The following is a 19,461-nucleotide window of genomic DNA, read 5'->3' as shown; positions in this document are numbered from 1 at the left end:
AATTCAGTATAATAATGATTATTATACTCAGCCCTTTGCTTCAAGTCAGGTTCAGCTATTTTGACTTTATTTTTGCACTACATATTTATTGTGTAACAAAATAAATTTTCATTTACATATTTCCCCAAAACTTCCTCACTGCAGTGAATGTTCTTTTCTCTTTCTTCTATCAAGTAATCATATTCAGTCAACAGGAAAAGACATCAGAAAACTCAACTTCTCAACCTCAAAGACCTTCAGCAAGAATTAAAGGTTATGCATTAATTCCAGGAGAGGCAAATTGATTTTAAGGTCTTTATTAACCAGGTGAAAAAGGAAATGCATTATTCTTGATGACAAATGCATAATGGTTTAGGATCTCATCCTACAGTATGCTTTGGGCATTCTTCCACAGAATTACACAAACTGAAAAATTTTACTCCTATTTATTCATCAGCCACAAAAAATCATTATTCAACCAAATGAGAATTTAAACACGTAATTTAGGTTTAACCTTTAAGGTCCCTCTGCCTTTTTTCTTGTAGTCATGTTATTAAGTTACAGGGTTTTTAGACGCATTTATAACTTAGCTCTAAGATGGTCTTCATATCTTTATGGGCTTGGTATAGATTTCTTTTTTTATATATTTTATTTATTTATTCATGAGAGACACAGAGAGATGCAGAGAGAGAGAGGCAGAGACACAAGCAGAGGGAGAAGCAGGCTCCGTGCAGGGAGCCTGACGTAGGACTCCATCCCGATCCCAGGTCTCCAGGATCATGCCCTGGGCTGAGGGTGGTGCTAAACCGCTGAGCCACCCAGGATGCCCATGGTATAGATTTCAATGTCAGAAATACTGAGCAAGATTTTGATACATGCAGAAAATGAAAAAGGTCCATGCAGGTGCAACTGAGTGAGGCAAGGAACCATGCAGCAGTTCACAGTTGAAAGCCAGGGAACTGTGTCCCTATGGAAGAGAGAACACATTCCATGGAAGATAAAAGGAAGGGATGAGGAAAAAATGCCAAGCCTATAAAATTATCAGGGCTGTAGCCAGTTCCATTTAAATCCCCTGCCCTTGTTCAACTGCCTGCACTTGAGTGGGGCTGGGGAAAGAAAAAGAGATTGAGGAAGAGTTGAGGGAACAGGTTCTAGTCAGAAAATACCAGAGAGGCAATTTAGCAAAAAGTACTCTGTTCTTATCTTGGCTGATCTAATAAAAAATAGAACAGTCAAAAAAAGGCAGCATATGTAGCACTGAATAGGAATGAATGTTAACAGGCATTTAACCATCAGAGACCTATCAGCCCCAAAAGGCTTGCAGACTGCATCTACTATTTCTTTAGTCCTTTGTCTACGAGAAATGCCACCCATACACTAAAGAGTGAATTTGGTGAGAAATCCCTGGCCATCCTTCATTCAGCAAAACATTTCCAAGTCTCTTTGCATCTTAGGTAGGTGGAAATGAGGATATAAGCATAACAGCATCTACCATTCACTCTGGTCAGTGGCTTAGAGCTTCATCTTGGCACCACCAAATGAACTGAAACAAAAAGCCAAATGAATCATCTGACTGCATTTTAAACACACTGTACTATCCTAAGTGGAAACTGTTTAGGTTAAACTGCTCTCCCAATGTTATCTTCAAGGAATACATAAATCTATTTTCCTCCTATACTTGAAATTGATTAATGTTGAAATATAGTCATTCATCTTCAAGACTGAGTATACTTAGAAACCGAAAGCTTTTTAAGTTAAGATTCAAAACTTAATGGGGGGTGTTTTCTGCTCTAACGGTGTATCCAATTTTCCCGGCTATAGCTTTATCATCATCAAAACTGTCTATACTTGAGTGAATATTGTACAAAGAAAGTTAGCCACTTGCATAGTTTCTGCCTTCAAGAGATGGTAAAATACAAACAATAAAAATTGTGCATGTGAACACATTACTGTGGTAATTCAAACAACACACTATGTGTCAGTTATTTCAAAGTGACTCAAGAATACACATTTGTATCATTCACAGACTTTTCCAAAGTTTTGCACATTTTCTCCATTCTAGTTATCAACACATATCTCCACGGAACCACCCATGCTAGAAACCTGAGACTAATTCTAGACTTTCCTTCTTTAGTCTCTTATATTCATATTAATTTTGCCCTATTGACCTTACTGCCTAAAAATTATTTTGATCAATTTCAACTTCTATTTCTATTGCCTTAGTCCATGCCCTTATTTCTGTCCTGTAGTTCTTTAATAACTTTCTACTTTGTCCAGCTCCCTACACTCGTACAACCAGAGCAATATATCTAAAATAGATAATAAAAAACATCTAAAATAAATAATAAAATCCTCCAATGGTAGACCATTACCTAGACAGTGAAGCCCAAACAGCTTTCATGGAAAATCATCCTTGCTGCTCCCTAGCTTGCCTCTCCTGTCACCACCTTTCCACCTGAACCAAGAACTCCAGCCATACTAAACTTTCTGCACTGTCTAAATGTTCCACATTTTTCTCCCTCTCATCTTTAACTCTACCTTCTCAGAAGCATTTCAATGCAACTCCAGGGAACACCTTATATGCTCTCTTAAATAATTGTTCCTGCACCTCCTTCATCCCATACTACACTCTGATAATCAGATGTTTTCATGGCTGTCTCTGTCTCCTGCTTTGTTCTGTTTATCTTTGTATCTACACATAATTGGTACCTAATTAATATCTGATGGATGAATACAGAGTGAAAAAAAATGGATGGATGGGGATCCCTGGGTGGCGCAGCGGTTTGGCGCCTGCCTTTGGCCCAGGGCGCGATCCTGGAGACCCGGGATCGAATCCCACGTCAGGCTCCAGGTGCATGGAGCCTGCTTCTCCCTCTGCCTGTGTCTCTGCCTCTCTCTCTCTCTCTGTGACTATCATAAATAAATAAAAATTAAAAATATTTAAAAAAAAAATGGATGGATGAATCTTGCCTGGCTATGTAATAGGAAATACTTTTTGGTTAAATATTGTAATTAACAGGGTTTTTTATTAGAATTCAAAGGAACACTGGAAAATATTACTTATTTATAAGTCTAATAGCATGGAATTATTAAATATATATTAATTAAATAAATACTGGTAAATAGTCAAAGAACTCTCCATCACACTGGCACAGCATCTGGTTCTAAATGTTTATTTAAATGCCTGATTCTAATTTTGAACTGTAAACTTATTAAAGACAAGCTAATGCTTTCCTGTAAAAAAAAAAAAAAAGTGCTTCTCAAATAAAAATGTGTCCGTTTTATTTTGTAGTGAATATAATCCCACTCCTTAAACGTACTTAATCTTGCCCATCTGCACATGGACAATTTTCCTCTTCTAGGAAAAATTCCTCTCTTTATTGAGAAAATTAAAGCCTATATTTCACAGCTTCCCAATTTGTAATTAAGGATAGAAGGCTGCCAATACATTCTTGATCAGAGAAGGACCAGAGCACAGTAAGAGGTAGTGAAAACATTAAGTAAGAACCAAAAATAAAGGGCACTCCCTTAGCACATTTCTGGGCACCACTTAATTATTGTGAATGATCTGTGTACAGTTGAGGGGCTGGTCTGGTTATTTCCTTCCATGTAACTCCACATTCTAAACATCCTCAGACAAAGTTTCTTTACTTACAAGGACAAACAACAACAACAACAACAACAACAACCCTAGATTTCTATAATTCACAAAGTACTAATTAGAAAAAATTGTGGGGCAGCCCAGCGGGTGGCTCAGCGGTTTAGTGCTGCCTTCGGCCTAGGGCATGATTCTGGAGACCCGGGATCGAGTCCCACGTCGGGCTCCCTGCATGGAGCCTGCTTCTCCCTCTGCCTGTGTCTCTGCCTCTCTCTCTCTGTGTGTCTCTCATGGATAAATAAATAAAATCTTAAAAAAAAAAGGAAAAAAATTGTGATAGAATGCTACTTTTAATCTGTCCAAGTAAAAGCATTAAGAAGAAAACAACTTCCATCTATTGTCAGCATCAATTCCTAAAATGCTTTAACACACAAAAGGATTTAATGCAAAATATCTTAGCGAAGATGACTGGAACGAAATTAACTTTATGAGAAACCAAGTAGGTGAGTGAGAACTTCATCCTAAAGACTGGTATTTAGAGGCTACCGTGCCTCTGTAATGAAGAAAGCAGGCAAAGATTACGCCTTTAAGACAGACAAGTTACAAATAAATCAATTACTCAAGATGACAGAGGGAAATAAAAGGAGGTCCAAATACAGAAGTTGTTCTTGGGTTTACTAATGATGATGCTTTGTTAAGTGTCAAGAAGATCTCTTCTGATAAATGGGGTCCAAAGGAAGATGTATAATAAACAAAGCAATACTATAAGGTTAACATTTATAAATACCTATTTTGCTTTTAAGAACTCTATAATCAGCACTCCTCTTTTGCTTTATCAGGTACACCTTCCCAGTCCATCATTGCTCACTGTCCTCTGGGAACATTTATTTCAAATCTTACCCTTCAGTGAAGCTTGTGTGAACCCTACCTCTCCAGGTAGCTCATAACCTCACCTTCCTTTTCTTAAAGATGAAATCAAAACTCTCTCTGTTCCCCTTTCAGGTAGACACCCAAACAAACCACCAGCATTATGATAATTTAAGACTCAACTAATGCAGTAATTTAGAAATAACAACTTCTCTGAACTCTGCAATTCAACCTGATTTGCAATCCAAATTGTTTATAATGGTGAAGACAGAGTCTTCTTAATGCTATGTATGTGACACCTTTAAAATAATGCCTCTAATGTCAACATATATACTTTTTGAAAGATGTCAACTACTAGTATCATGCTAAATAAAATATGACTTATTAAATCTGCAGTTTGCTTATCTACCATTTTATTATAGAACTTTATATGGACTAAGCACTAACATGTTTGTCACATGTTTACTATCTTTTTTACTCTGAGATAAGCCTTCCCACAAAGTAAAGAGAATGGAGAGCTGCTTAACAAGTATCACATGCCTGAGGCATTTATTCAGTATACTTCTGTACTACCAAAGGATTCTCTGAGCCTTAGCTTTACTCTGCTCCTGAATTTACCCAACTCCACCATCTCACACGCATAGACCTGAATTAATCTGTCTAGCTCTAAAAGGGGAAAAAAAATAATGGACAAATAAATGTAAGCTTTGAAATCAGAAAGAATAGTTTCAAAACTTAGATCAGTTATCTAACTTGAGTGAGCTCCAGTCTTCTCAAACTGAAGTAGGAGTATCGCCTGTATTTCTCTATAGAGTTGCTATGAAGCTTGAAAGCAATCATATCAGGGATCCCTGGGTGGCTCAGTGGTTTGGTACCTGTCTTTGGCCCAGGGCATGATCCTGGAGTCCAGGCATCGAGTCTCCTATTAGGCTCCCTGCATGGAGCCTGCTTCTCTCTCAGCCTGTGTCTCTGCCTCTCTCTCTCATGAATAAATAAATCAAATCGTAAAACAAAGAAACAAAAAACCCAACGATCATATGTATGTCAGCATTATAGAATGTTTCTTTCCATCTTTCTTCCAGTTCTGGGAATTTCAAATCTGTTTGATGGAGAGATCTCTGATCCACTAGAAAGCAAGTCTGAGGACTTGACATCATTTATATCATCATTCATTGGTTGAATATCATGAAGTGTAAAAACACAGTAAGGAAAATAATTGAGTCATCACAAAAATACAGGTTCATTCTAAGTAGTTCTGTGCAGAATCTCTGAGAAGTGGTAGCAAAAGCGTAGGAGTAATCCCAGGGAGAACAGGTTGCTAAAGCAGCAACAGACAGGGTGACATGAGTTGAACAAATGTGTTGTTGTTGTCTCAGGTTGGGTTACCTTAGCCTCAAAGGCAAAACCCTGATTTTATCTATCTGTGACCTGAAATCATCTCTAGAAACAGACTCCCACTAACTCAAGAGATCCGAGTTTAAAACCAGAATGCCAAATTATTTTAGAGGGGAATGATTTTTGTTGAGATGAAAGATACTGGAGTTCTCTCTTTCACACTTACTTACCACCTCCATAGGCAATTCTAGAGAATGCCAAGTTAGAATCTGTATATTAGTGTGTTAACTTAACATGAAAACTCTAATCTATAACTGTCAAAAGGCACTGGACAGGTGAAATTCTGCAGTCAATATGTTATCTCTTGGTAAGGGAAAACTAAATCACAAATGGTAGGTTGCCCGGTGAGTGTGTGATAAGAATAAGTAAAATGTGTGACCCAATGCCATTAAACCTTTGAGCCATGAAAAGAAAGTTTATACTTTTTCACTCCATTCTGGAGTCATAACTACAACCTGGACCAGACAGATAGTATGTTTCTTAACAGTGTGTCCTTGCCCTGTGGGGAGCTTCAGGTAGTGTTGGCCTCTTCCTACAAGCCCGTGACTGATCCACCTCCCTGTTGTCTATTATAGCCCTTCAGTAATTCACATTAATACCTTCCATCTGAGTACAGGTAGATCTTACAGCCTGGGACCCTTTGCCTCTATACTGTGACGGTATCGCTCTCCTTTTTTTTTTTTTTTTTTAAGATTTTATTTATTTATTTATTCATGAGAGACAGAGAGAGAGAGAGAGAGAGAGAGAGAGAGGCAGAGACAAGGGCAGAGGGAGAAGGAGGCACCATGCAGGGAGCCCGATGTGGGACTTGATCCCGGGTCTCCAGGATCACGCCCTGGGCTGAAGGCAGTGCTAAACCACTGGGCCACCGGGGCTGCCCAATATCACTCTACTTTTAAACACTGTTTTTAAAGTTTGACCTTTACAGGGCAATTATTCTTTCACTTTGAATTCCTGGCAAAAGCATGGAACTCTCATCTTTGGAAAAGAACAGTTCCAAAATGTGTGATGACAATGATGAGTCAGGAAGATATCTTTATATTTAGATTGGAATCCTCAACAGTAAAGAGAAGTAGGGGAAAGAGAAGAGCAACAGAAAATTCTAATCATGGAAGCTGTCAGATTTTGGTTTGCTATGTTCTATAGTACAGATTCACAGAAAATAATTTTTAACTCATCACTGTAAACACCTAATTAACTTGGATCTTAGTTTTTCTGCTGTAAGGTTACACATGCAGGGACATGAAATATCCAAATTTGATCTTGCTCAAGTGTGTCATCCTTCACAGTCAGTTTGTAGACCAAAATCTCATCAGGGCAATTCAACAGGGCAAATGTAAGAAGCAGCAGACATAGTACTGCTCCTTCCTTCTGCCCCTTTTCATGGAAAGATTGAATGTGTATAGGAGATACCACACACCACAGGAAATCCCCCAATTATAGAATTCAATAAAAGGATTTTCCTGTAGGGCTTCCTGAACATAGTAAGTCATCCTGATGACTTGTTTGAATTCTCTTTTCATTTGTAACTCTTATAGCTCTTTTGATCACCACTGTCTACTCTGCAGTGGTTCAATACTTGCAAGATGCCAGAGGAATAGAAATCTCTAAGTCCTGAAGTGTATTTGCTTAAAAGATACATGTTCTCAGATTGCCTAGAAAAATGATCACACCTCTCCATTAATTGTAATAAATTCCATCAAAAAATGCTTCTGTGATGCAATATGATGCTTTCTGTGAATATATAATAAGGCTATCACCATTTCCCAATTTGACCAACTTTCTGAGCCACCAGTACAATGACATCACGTTGGATATTTGGTAGCTTTATTTCAGTGTCTCCATACACTCTGACCTTTCCTGTCATTATTCTGAAAGTGAAGAAGTTCTATAAATGTTCAGTGAAAGAGACATATATTTATTTTCTGAGAGCTACTGCCTACCATTTTTGTTACTTTACAAACCATTCTGACTGAGATTTGAACTCTTTGTGGTTATTGTCAGGTAGAATAAATTGTAAGGAGAATTAAAGAAGCAAAAGAAACTACTTGCTTTTACCATCTTTATCATATCTACGCAGAAGACATCTGAAATATAAACATTAAAAAACTGTCTAGAGAAGATAGGGAGGGAACCCATAGGATTTAGATGAAGGAATATACACCTGCAGACATGCAAACCAACAGAATAGGACATCCAGGACAATGGTTCCCCTGTCTTAACCCATCCTGTGGATAAAGGTCATATACGTGATCCTCTCCAGGCCACTGAATAAGCTTAGAGTTAAACTCAATGCTCTCCTCTAGTTGTAATTCCAGCCCTTTCTCTCTTGTTCTGAAAAGCAAACGCAAGTCAGTGAACATGACATTATTATAGGGATAACCTTGAATCCACTATAATTTATAAGACAGCTAATCTTTCAAACACTTGAACACCTGACACTACAACTGATCTCCATGTGCTCCTATACCATAGTTAAACCTTATGAGTTAAACCTGTAGCAAGAATTATTATTCACAAAGCATGTGATAGAGATTGCATGACATAAAAAGCCTGACTTGTAACTTAAGAAACCTTTAGAGTCTGCAGTGAGTTTTGCTTTTTGCTTTGCTTGGGTAGGTAGTGAGGTGGGAACTAGAGAGAACGATTATATAAGAACAGAGAAGGAAAGCAGAGAGAAAGAACAATCAATCTGTCTATAATATGGAATGATGGATTTGTGCATTTGGGAAAGAGCAGGAGGCAGGGGAGAAAAAAATTATTCAGTAATCAAGCATTTCCTTTTCAATTGTTTGATGAGTTTGCATTGGTTGTCATTTTTTTGCCTACACTGGGATAATGCTTCATGAATACTATCCCCTTGGGTTTCTCTACAAATGCAAGATGTGTTTCTTATGAGATTATTCCCCAGAGCCTCATTCTGAAATAAACAGTTCATTGCTTATAAGGGTTTTATAGAGCAAGTTCTCTTTCAATAGATATATGACTCAAAAAAAAGGAACTGTATAAAAACTGTTCCTACACTCTCATCCCCCAAACCAGGGATTTCTAACTTGCTCCCTTTTCTCTGGTGAGTCCTGAGGCTCTTTTTCCCCTTCTTTTCAGAAAGTAGCATACCATCAGTATGCAAATTGTTTGGCTCCCAAATGCAAATGGCTGCCTATCTAGAATATTTTACAGTCTTTTCTCAACAGTGCATAATAAAGTAAGCCAGCACATAAATCATATAGCAAAGCCCTATGTGCCATAGGTAAGTTCTTAGAATTTTTAACTACCTAGAAAATAGACTATAACACATGGTATCTACAATTTTGGCCTTTAAATTCAGTTTTAAACTCTCTGCTTTTGAAGAGCTCATCTTAAAAATGAAATGGATGCCTGGTTAGTGTGCTTGGAAATGCCTTAAAGGATAAAGCAAGAAGCACAGATTCCTAACATTTATTTTTATGAGCAATGTGTTCAGTACTTTTCACTATGCTATTTGTCTTTTAAGTGCTTTGTTAATATGCTGTAAAAAACAATTAATAGTCCCAAGACACCAGTAACCAAGTAGTATTAACCACTTTCTCAGACATTCAAAATGATTTAAAAAGGTTAATACTTACTTCCACAATAGAAAAGGGAGAAAATAATAAGCCTAGTTTAATAATGAACTGTCCCCACCTATTGCCCAGACCTAAACACATAAAGTTACACCTTCAAAAAATATTATTTCTCTACTATGTTCCACTGCCTGAGCTGAGAATCATAGGATGCAAATAGCCAAGATAAAAAAGGCCATTTGGTCATTTACCTTGACCACCTAAACCCTGTTCAGTTGTTCTGAAAGAGAATTCATTGGAAGAAACATATTCAGGCAGGATCAATAGGAGGTATGCAAATCCTTTCTTGCTCTAGCACATTCTGGCACAGCACATAAAAATTCAACAGGGCTGGACATCACACTCTAGCACAAGGTCTCCCTGGGATGTGGGAATTTTTAAGCCAAATAGTTAGGGATGCATTGATCCTTCCCTGTTGGCATTAGAAACCAGGGTTCAATAGCAGTATCGTGTATTAGTAATATGGATCCCATCCTCTCTTGCCAGCTCAGCACTGAGAGCTTGGGTAAGGGGCTACATGTGTGACATAGTAAGCCAGTATCAGGATTTACCAAATGAGCACTCATGGCTGGTAGGTAAATAGCAAACCTACTCTGCATAACCTCCCAGTTAACCAAGTTTGATTTCCTTAAGCACTCTATCATAGCCTTATCCACTGAAATTCAAAGAGAAACATTTATTTTTCTGGTGAAGCTAACCTATAGAGCCAGTCCTAATTTCTTTCACTTCACCCTCCTGATTCCAAATGATAGACCCCACACTGTCAAACCTTTATCATTTAAACTGTAGGAGCTGGGATCCCTGGGTGGCGCAGCAGTTTGGCGCCTGCCTTTGGCCCAGGGTGCGATCCTGGAGACCCGGGATCGAATCCCACATCGGGCTCCCTGCTCCCTGCATGGAGCCCGTTTCTCCCTCTGCCTGTGTCTCTGCCTCTCTCTCTCTCTCTGTGACTATCATGAATAAATAAATAAAATCTTTAAAAAAATAAATAAATAAACTGTAGGAGCTGTGAGGCCAGTCACTGAAATTGATGTAGGAGACCCAGAAAATGATTGAGAAAAGCCAGGTAACCACCCACAAGAAGAAAATCATGTTCTCCCAAAGTAAACTGGAAGGCCCTTTGGTAATAACAGCCAAAAGACATACAATACCCATTCCAGAAAGTGTAAGAAATCTGCCATCCATGGCTGCAGCATGGAGACAGAGAAATGCCAGACTCTCAAGTCCGCTCCAAAGACTATAGGAGGAAGTTCTGAGTCTTTGGGCTTTGGCTTCATTGTTAACAGATTATTTGGCAGATATTGGTGCTATGATTCAATGATATTTGCCAGGTGTTTGGGAGCCCCATGAGCATAATTATATTTTTAGTAGACTCTGGAATGGCTACCAACTTTCCCCTTGATATGTCAGTACTCAGCAAGCTCAACATCACAACAGAGTAGCTGAAATGGACACAATTTAAAAATGTATACATTGAATTCAGTGCTGTCCAGATGACACTTATCTTGGAAGACCTAGTGCAAGACCATTTAGTATGCATTTTCTTCTCACCTCTCAAACCTCAGGTACTTCTCTCTGGGCAAGAAAAGTTTTAACTCCACAGACCCAGGCTGCTCAAATCCTGCAAATTCCAAAGAAAGGCTTCTCTTCAAGCCTGGCTCTTAGCTCCTGGGAAATAACCTCTGAGTCCTGGGAATATTCTGTAATATACAAGTAATATGCTTGAGGTCATAGGCCATGATATAGGAGTCTGACCAGATAAGTTTATGCTATAATATGTTTTATGGCAAATGCCTGTTTTTGCCTTGTGTGTGCATGTGTGTGTGTGTGTTGTATGCTGGAGTCTTGAGTAGCTGAAGTCAGTTGTGCAGCTTACACAACTGACTCCTAATAAAAACTCTAAATGCCAAGGTTTGGATGAGCTTCTTGGTGGCAACACTTTGAAAGCACTGTCTCATTTCATATTGTTGCTCAGAGAAATAAGTGTGTCCCTGTGTGACTTAACTGGGAGGAGGCATCTTGTACATGGTTTCTCTTAGACTCTACCTCATGCCACCTGTTACCTTTACTGGTTTTAATCTGTATCCTTTCATTGTAATAACCTGTAACTGTGAGTATAACAGTGTTTCTGAGCTCTATGGAATCCTTCCAAAGAATCACTCAGCCTGGGAGTGTTGGGGGCCCTGACATACCTTCCTGTTAGGCAAGGGGTGTTTTGGTTACTCAGAGGTCATGCCATTACTGCCACACACATTACACATCCATGACCTTGTGGCAATTGAGTATACGGATTTGAAGCTACAACTCAGGTGAGGATGGCCAGTATGAAATGTTTAACATACAATGTTTTGATTTAGAACTGCTTTATCACATGAGTAGGGGACAAGATAATGGCTGCAGCCTCAGGTGGATGGGTTAGCAACAGCCAGCCAGTCAATAGCAATGCCTTCCAAGTTGGTGTTCACTCATTCTTCAGTATAGCGTGCTCTTCAGATTTGCTAATCACCTGAGGAAGTTTGAGAATGGGGGGACAAAAAAATGGGAAAGTTTATAGGGATCAGGTCCTTATAGGTTCCTGTAAAACTCCAGGTATTTCCTATCACCCTCCAGCTCACGGGTCTCTAAGTGGCACATGAAAGGAAATGGACTCCTACAAGAAAAAGCTGTCCTTAGGACAACATTAAGAAGTCCAGCCAGTCTCCTAGTAAAAGCAAGGGCAGTGCTAGTGTAATTTGTCTTTAACTGTTCTAGGGCTCTCTCTTTCTCTCTCTCTCAATATGTGGAATAGATATATGTCTATACCATATTCTATGTATCTATTTCATATTAATAGCTAGATAGATGTGGAGTATATTATATATATCCACACACACTTTGGGACTTCTTAGTATCAAAATGACTAAATTATGAAGAGTTCTCTGAAGGAATGAGTCTGGATATCCTAATAAAAAAGCTCCACCTTTCCCAGTCCATTCAATGTAGAGACATCTGCATTTGAACAGTAAAAGCTTCTGCTTAGTTTCTAAGACACTAGTTGTTTCTGAGGTTTGAGGAGACTGGTTACCTAGTGACCTACCCAGGAAACATTCCATCAGACCACTTTGCTATTTAAACTCAAAGGAGGAGGATGATCTTTATCCATTTCTTCCAAATGAATAGTGTCCTCCTCTAATATTCCCCCTATCTTATGTACTGAGCAGTTGTAACCATCCTTCTAAGGGTGAGGACAACTCAGTTTCTCCTGCTGTGGTCAAGGACTATGGCACCCTGTCAATATGATAAGTCAGACCTTTGGCTTCCAGTCCTAGCTGGTCAACTTAGCTCTGGAATATTCAAGTGTCAGGATCCAAACTTTATGGTTGCAGTCTTATATGTTACAGACAGAAGCAGAATTAACCATATCACCAATCATGGGTGGAAAGAAATAGCCCTTCTGTTCAGCATCATCTGAAAATTAGAGTCCAAGTCTTGTCCTTGACCTTAATTATCCTAAGCACCACCCACAGCTATTTTTATAGGGCTGTGCCGAGAGGTCATTTCCTTTCCTAGGAGACCAGCCTGCAGATGATCACTGTTGGGACAAATTAACCCTTTCCTCTTAACAGGCAATAACAATGTGTAAGGTATTAAAATTTTTATAAGACATTATTCCTGTCCTAGGGAAAGCTTGCAGATCTACAGGGTGAAAGCTAGCAGCATCAAGATCGTTTTAGCATCAGTAAAGAATATCCACTGCAGAGAGGCATTGCCTGGAGGAGTCATTCAGTTTCAAATTTGATAGTTATCTCATTTTAGCTTGGTCACACAGCATGAAGAACCTAGTCTACATTGTTGTTCTCTGATTTTCTTTAACATTTCATCCTTAATATGAAAGACTTAAAAAATTAACCTAAATAACTCAGTATGTTTTAGTTGATATTTAATAAAACCATCAATACTGTTATTATTGAAGATTTGCTAAATGGCTCTCACGACTCTAAGATGGACAAGAGAAAAACAATTCAAGAACATATATTCAAATACTATCCCTAACTCCTAATACTTTTAAGCCCTAGACTAATCACTTAATCTCCCCACACCCTGATTGCCTTATTTACAAAATGAGAAAAGTAGAAGAGCTTACTCATCAGAATGCCAGAATGCATATAGAGTGAGGGGTATTTTTATTTTACCAACTGGAGATATGTAAATTATAACAGGCAGCAAGTTAGAGTGTTTTCCGATATGTATCTTTGCCTGAGGAATTTTCTTTCCTCTCCTAAACATCAAGCAGATTCATTTAATGTCTAAATCACACTTCCTTTCTGACAGGAATCCCTTCAATCTAGCATTTAAATTGTGTTGCGTTTTTGTATTTATATAAACCTCCTCTCCACAATAAGGCTAAAGGCTTCTGAAGGGCAAGTAACATGCCTAATGCTTCTCAGTGTCCCTATAATACCTAATGCATTACCAAGACCGTAGTAGAAACTCATTAGGTATTTGTTGAGCTGAATAACATCGCCGCTAGACAGCTAGGGAGATAGCACAACATGTTTCCTCACACTTAATTCTCACACAGTTACATTATCAGGTACAAAACCTCTAAGTCTTCAGCCTCTCACTGCTTGAGCCAAAACATTGCTCCTTTATTTTAGATGGGTGGCTGATGTCAGCAGGCTCATAATCACAACCCTCTGAGCCAAACATCAGGAGGTTAATAGAAGCTGTTGTTGGAGAGAAAAACATCCTGTTGTTCTTTGTCTCCAAAATTTCCCAGCAGGCACAAGGACCTCCTACTACATGAGGAGCTAAAAAGAAGGTTCCATTTGCAAAACAATTATCTCATAACCATACTTTTTGTTACCCCCAGTGGTTCGATGAATGCAGGGATGAGGGCACTTCTAAGTATGCTTTTATTTGCTTCTCAGCTCTAAAAACACAATGTTAGACCAGTTATTACCAATGACAGAAGAAAATAGTTCCATCCCCTGTGGCCCTTTGCTTTTTCAGATATTACTTCAACTGTTAAATAAACCTCCTTGAGAAATGAACATTTTAGTAGGTTAAAGGTATAGAAATAGCTAGTACACTATTTATTCCATAGAATATTCAATGTAGTAATGGACTTTTTCCATTAAAACAATACTACCAATTTTGTCAATTATACTTCACTGAGAGATTCTCCTGTTCTTACAGAAAAAATTACACATCTTTACCTGCAAAACTCTAGAGGGTCTCCAGAGTCTATCAATTTAGTTTTGCTTAAGAGGCTAAATGATAGGCATTACATTGGTTAGTATCTGTGTGTGGGAGACTTGACAGCAAAGGACACAAGCAGAAAAGTCCCCAAAAGAGGAAAAAATCATGGGTTATCCACCACTCAGATTGTTTCATTCACTAAGCTCAATGTTTCCTTTTATCTTTCCCATCCTTCTAAAACTACTTAATCAACTTAAATCTTAAACTGTTTACTCAATAGGTTAGATGTTCATTGAAAAAACTTGAGTGGCCCTTTTCTTCATAAACTTAAGGAATTGTTCAGTTTGTGTTGAATAAACAGTTATCTAGTGTTTTGAGGTTCTAAAGCTCTCTCAATTGTCTAAAAAGAACTGCCGTCTGCTACATATATCCCATTCAAACCAAATCAGTCTACATGTAATTTTCAACTTTGCACTTCAGTTAGTTAGTGTTAACATCTAGGCTTTGCTGCCCTCTGCTGGGCCTTTGGGAACCAACTAATCCTCAAACAGATATCAGTGGCATTTCTATATACTAACAATGAGACTGAAGAAAGAGAAATTAAGGAGTCAATCCCATTTATATTTGCACCCCAAATCATAAGATACCTAGGAATAAACCTAACCAAAGATGTAAAGGATCTATACCCTAAAAACTATAGAACACTTCTGAAAGAAATTGAGGAAGACACAAAGAGATGGAAAAATATTCCATGCTCATGGATTGGCAGAATTAATATTGTGAAAATGTCAATGTTACCCAGGGCAATTTACACGTTTAATGCAATCCCTATCAAAATACCATGGACTTTCTTCAGAGAGTTAGAACAAATTATTTTAAGATTTGTGTGGAATCAGAAAAGACCCCGAATAGCCAGGGGAATTTTAAAAAAGAAAACCATATCTGGGGGCATCACAATGCCAGATTTCAGGTTGTACTACAAAGCTGTGGTCATCAAGACAGTGTGGTACTGGCACAAAAACAGACACATAGATCAATGGAACAGAATAGAGAACCCAGAAGTGGACCCTCAACTTTATGGTTAACTAATATTCAACAGAGGAGGAAAGACTATCCACTGGAAAAAAGACAGTCTCTTCAATAAATGGTGCTGGGAAAATTGGACATCTACATGCAGAAGAATGAAACTAGACCACTCTCTTGCACCATACACAAAGATAAACTCAAAATGGATGAAAGATCTAAATGTGAGACAAGAATCCATCAAAATCCTACAGGAGAACACAGGCAACACCCTTTTTGAACTCAGCCACAGTAACTTCTTGCAAGATACATCCACGAAGGCAAAAGAAACAAAAGCAAAAATGAACTATTGGGACTTCATCAAGATAAGAAGCTTTTGCACAGCAAAGGATACAGTCAACAAAACTAAAAGACAACCTACAGAATGGGAGAAGATATTTGCAAATGACATATCAGATAAAGGGCTAGTTTCCAAGATCTATAAAGAACTTATTAAACTCAACACCAAAGAAACAAACAATCCAATCATGAAATGGGCAAAAGACATGAAGAGAAATCTCACAGAGGAAGACATAGACATGGCCAACATACATATGAGAAAATGCTCTGCATCACTTGCCATCAGGGAAATACAAATCAAAACCACAATGAGATACCACCTCACACCAGTGAGAATGGGGAAAATTAACAAGGCAGGAAACAACAAATGTTGGAGAGGATGCAGAGAAAAGGGAACCCTCTTACACTGTTGGTGGGAATGTGAACTGGTGCAGCCACTCTGGAAAACTGTGTGGAGGTTCCTCAAACAGTTAAAAATAGACCTGCCCTATGACCCAGCAATTGCACTATTGGGGATTTACCCCAAAGATACAGATGCAATGAAACGCCGGGACACCTGCACCCCGATGTTTCTAGCAGCAATGGCCACGATAGCCAAACTGGAAGGAGCCTCGGTGTCCATCGAAAGATGAATGGATAAAGAAGATGTGGTTTATGTATACAATGGAATATTACTCAGCCATTAGGAACGACAAATACCCACCATTTGCTTCAACGTGGATGGAACTGGAGGGTATTATGCTGAGTGAAGTAAGTCAGTCGGAGAAGGACAAACATTATATGTTCTCATTCATTTGGGGAACATAAATAATACTGAAAGGGAATATAAGGGAAGGGAGAAGAAATGTGTGGGAAATATCAGAAAGGGAGACAGAACATAGAGACTACTAACTCTGGGAAACGAACTAGGGGTGGTAGAAGGGGAGGAGGGCGGGGGGTGGGAGTGAATGGGTGACGGGCACTGGGGATTATTCTGTATGTTGGTAAATTGAACACCAATTAAAATAAATTTTAAAAAAGTCATTAAAAAATTAAATGGTTAATTCACTCGTTGAGTTTGAGATTCCAGCTAAAAGGAAGAAATGAATGGATATGAAAACTGACATTAAAAACTAAAATTTAAAAACAAATAAAAAACAAAACCAAAACAAAATTTTATTCTTTCTTCACAAGTGGAATTCCATAATCTACATTTAATACCTAAATTTATTTTGCTGAAATATTGCAATAGTGTGTAATAAGTTAGGTGCAGTCCTGTCTGCCATATACAAATGAACATTCCATTGGCATTGAACACATTATTCAGAGTAAAAAGGATAAAAATTTCCTGTTCCTCCTCCTGAAAACTTTTATACTCTCTCTTCACACCTAAATTTTAGAAACATAAGAGAAAAAAAACTGTATACTTCTAACATTTCCAAAAATGTATGGACAGGCTGCATTTTTTTCTAAGCATAAAAATGTAATACAATTGCATAATTAAGTTTAGAATTCTTGTAGAGCTCTATAGGATTTAGGCATGCAAACAAAAACTTTTTTCTTCACATATATACAAATTCAAATATTTCCAAACTTATACTTCTGTTATTGCTCAGAACATTTTTCCGAAGTTAAAGAATCATAATTATGAAATATCAGGTGAATTTCCCTGTGTTCCATGCTACTTAAGTGGTTATGATAGGTCATATATTGTAATAATTCATTTTAACATGAAGAATATAAAATTCGATGATAGAAATTCATAGCAATATCTAAAAGGATTTTTAGTCATCTTAATATATTGAATTGTTTGATGTAAAAAAGAGACTAAGTTATAAAATTCCTTACAGATTGAGTTATCAAACTAGGTAAAATTATTTCTATCATGTGCAGCCTATACAAGCAATTTCTTTGAAAAGCCTGATAGGTTGGAACTGATACTAAATGCAAAGAAGCAGCTGTTTGTGTGTTCTGTGTATTAGTTCAGTATGATTGTAGGCAGAAATGAGTTTTGTGACCACTTCCCCTGAGAGAGACTAATACAAAAAGAAAACATTATTAGCATCACCACCATCAATGTAATTACCATGTATGAAGATTATCCCATATATCAAATAGAGAATGCAATGCTTTACCTTTATAATTTCATTTAATACAACATGAATAGTTATTTATCACCACCCTTCACTTTACAGATGAGAATGTATGGCTCAGAAAATGTAAGTTTGATAATTAATTTTGATTGAATTTTGATAATTAATTTTATTTATATTATTTTGATTTTAATAATTAATTTGATAATTATTTTTAATTTTCATAATTAATTTTAATATTATACACTGCCAAATAGCTCCAATATATAAATATGAAAAGCCTTTTATTGCTTTAGGAACAAAATGTTGTCTAAGCAACAATCAGAGCCACCTGTTAGTTCAGCTAAGCCACTCAATTTGACATATCTTTGATCCTTAAAGGCCTCAATTTTAGGGTCATTAGTTCTATGTTAAAAATGGTCTTGAAAAAATTTCAAAATCCTGAAGTATGAATCCTTTTACAAAAAAAGGACACTACTTAGGATTTCTTTGAAAAATCTCTTATTCTTAGAGAAAACCCAAAAGAACACCAAAAGAGCCTGCCCCAACTGACAAAGTCAGTAAAGCTACAGAATACAAAGTCAACATACAGAAATCTGTTGCATTCCTATACACTAGTAATGAAGCAGCAGAAAGAAAAATTAAGGAATTTATACCATTTATAATTACACCAAAATAGTAAGATATATAGGAATTAACCTAAATAAACCTAATAAACCTAAACTAAAAGACCTGTACTGTGAAAACTATGAAACAGTGATGAAAGAAATTAAAGATAACACAAAGAAATGGAAAGACATTCCATGCCCACGGACTGGAAGGACAAATAGTTAAAATGTCTATACAACTCAAAGCAATATACACATTTAATGTAATCCCTATCAAAATACCACCAACATTTTATTTTTCTACAGAGCTAGAACAATCTTAAAATTTGTATGGAATTGCAAAAGACTCCAAGTAGCCAATACAACATTAAAAAGGCAAAGCAAAGCTGCAGATACCACACAATTCCACACTTGAAGACATATTACAAAGCTGTATTAATCAAAACAGTATGTTACTGGCACAAAAGTAGACACAGATCAATGGAAAAGAACAGAAAACCCAGAAAAGAATCCAAAATTACATGATCAATTAATCTTCGACAAAACAGGAAAGAATATCCAATGAGAAAAAGACACATGAACCATAAAAATACTAGAAGAAAGCATAAGCAGTAACCTCTTTGATATCAGCTGTAGAAACTTTTTTATAGATTAGTCTCCTGAGGCAAGGGAAACAAAAGCAAAAATAAACTATCGGGACTACACTAACATAAAAAGCTTCTGCATAGCAGAGGAAATAATCAACAAATCTAAGAGGCAACCTAAAGAATGGAAGAAGATACTTACAAATGACATAT

The sequence above is a fragment of the Canis lupus genome, chromosome 36, assembly GCF_003254725.2.
Source record: "Canis lupus dingo isolate Sandy chromosome 36, ASM325472v2, whole genome shotgun sequence".
Taxonomy (NCBI): Eukaryota; Metazoa; Chordata; class Mammalia; order Carnivora; family Canidae; genus Canis; species Canis lupus.
The sequence above is the reverse complement of the archived record's forward strand: the minus strand, read 5'-3'. Positions refer to the sequence as shown.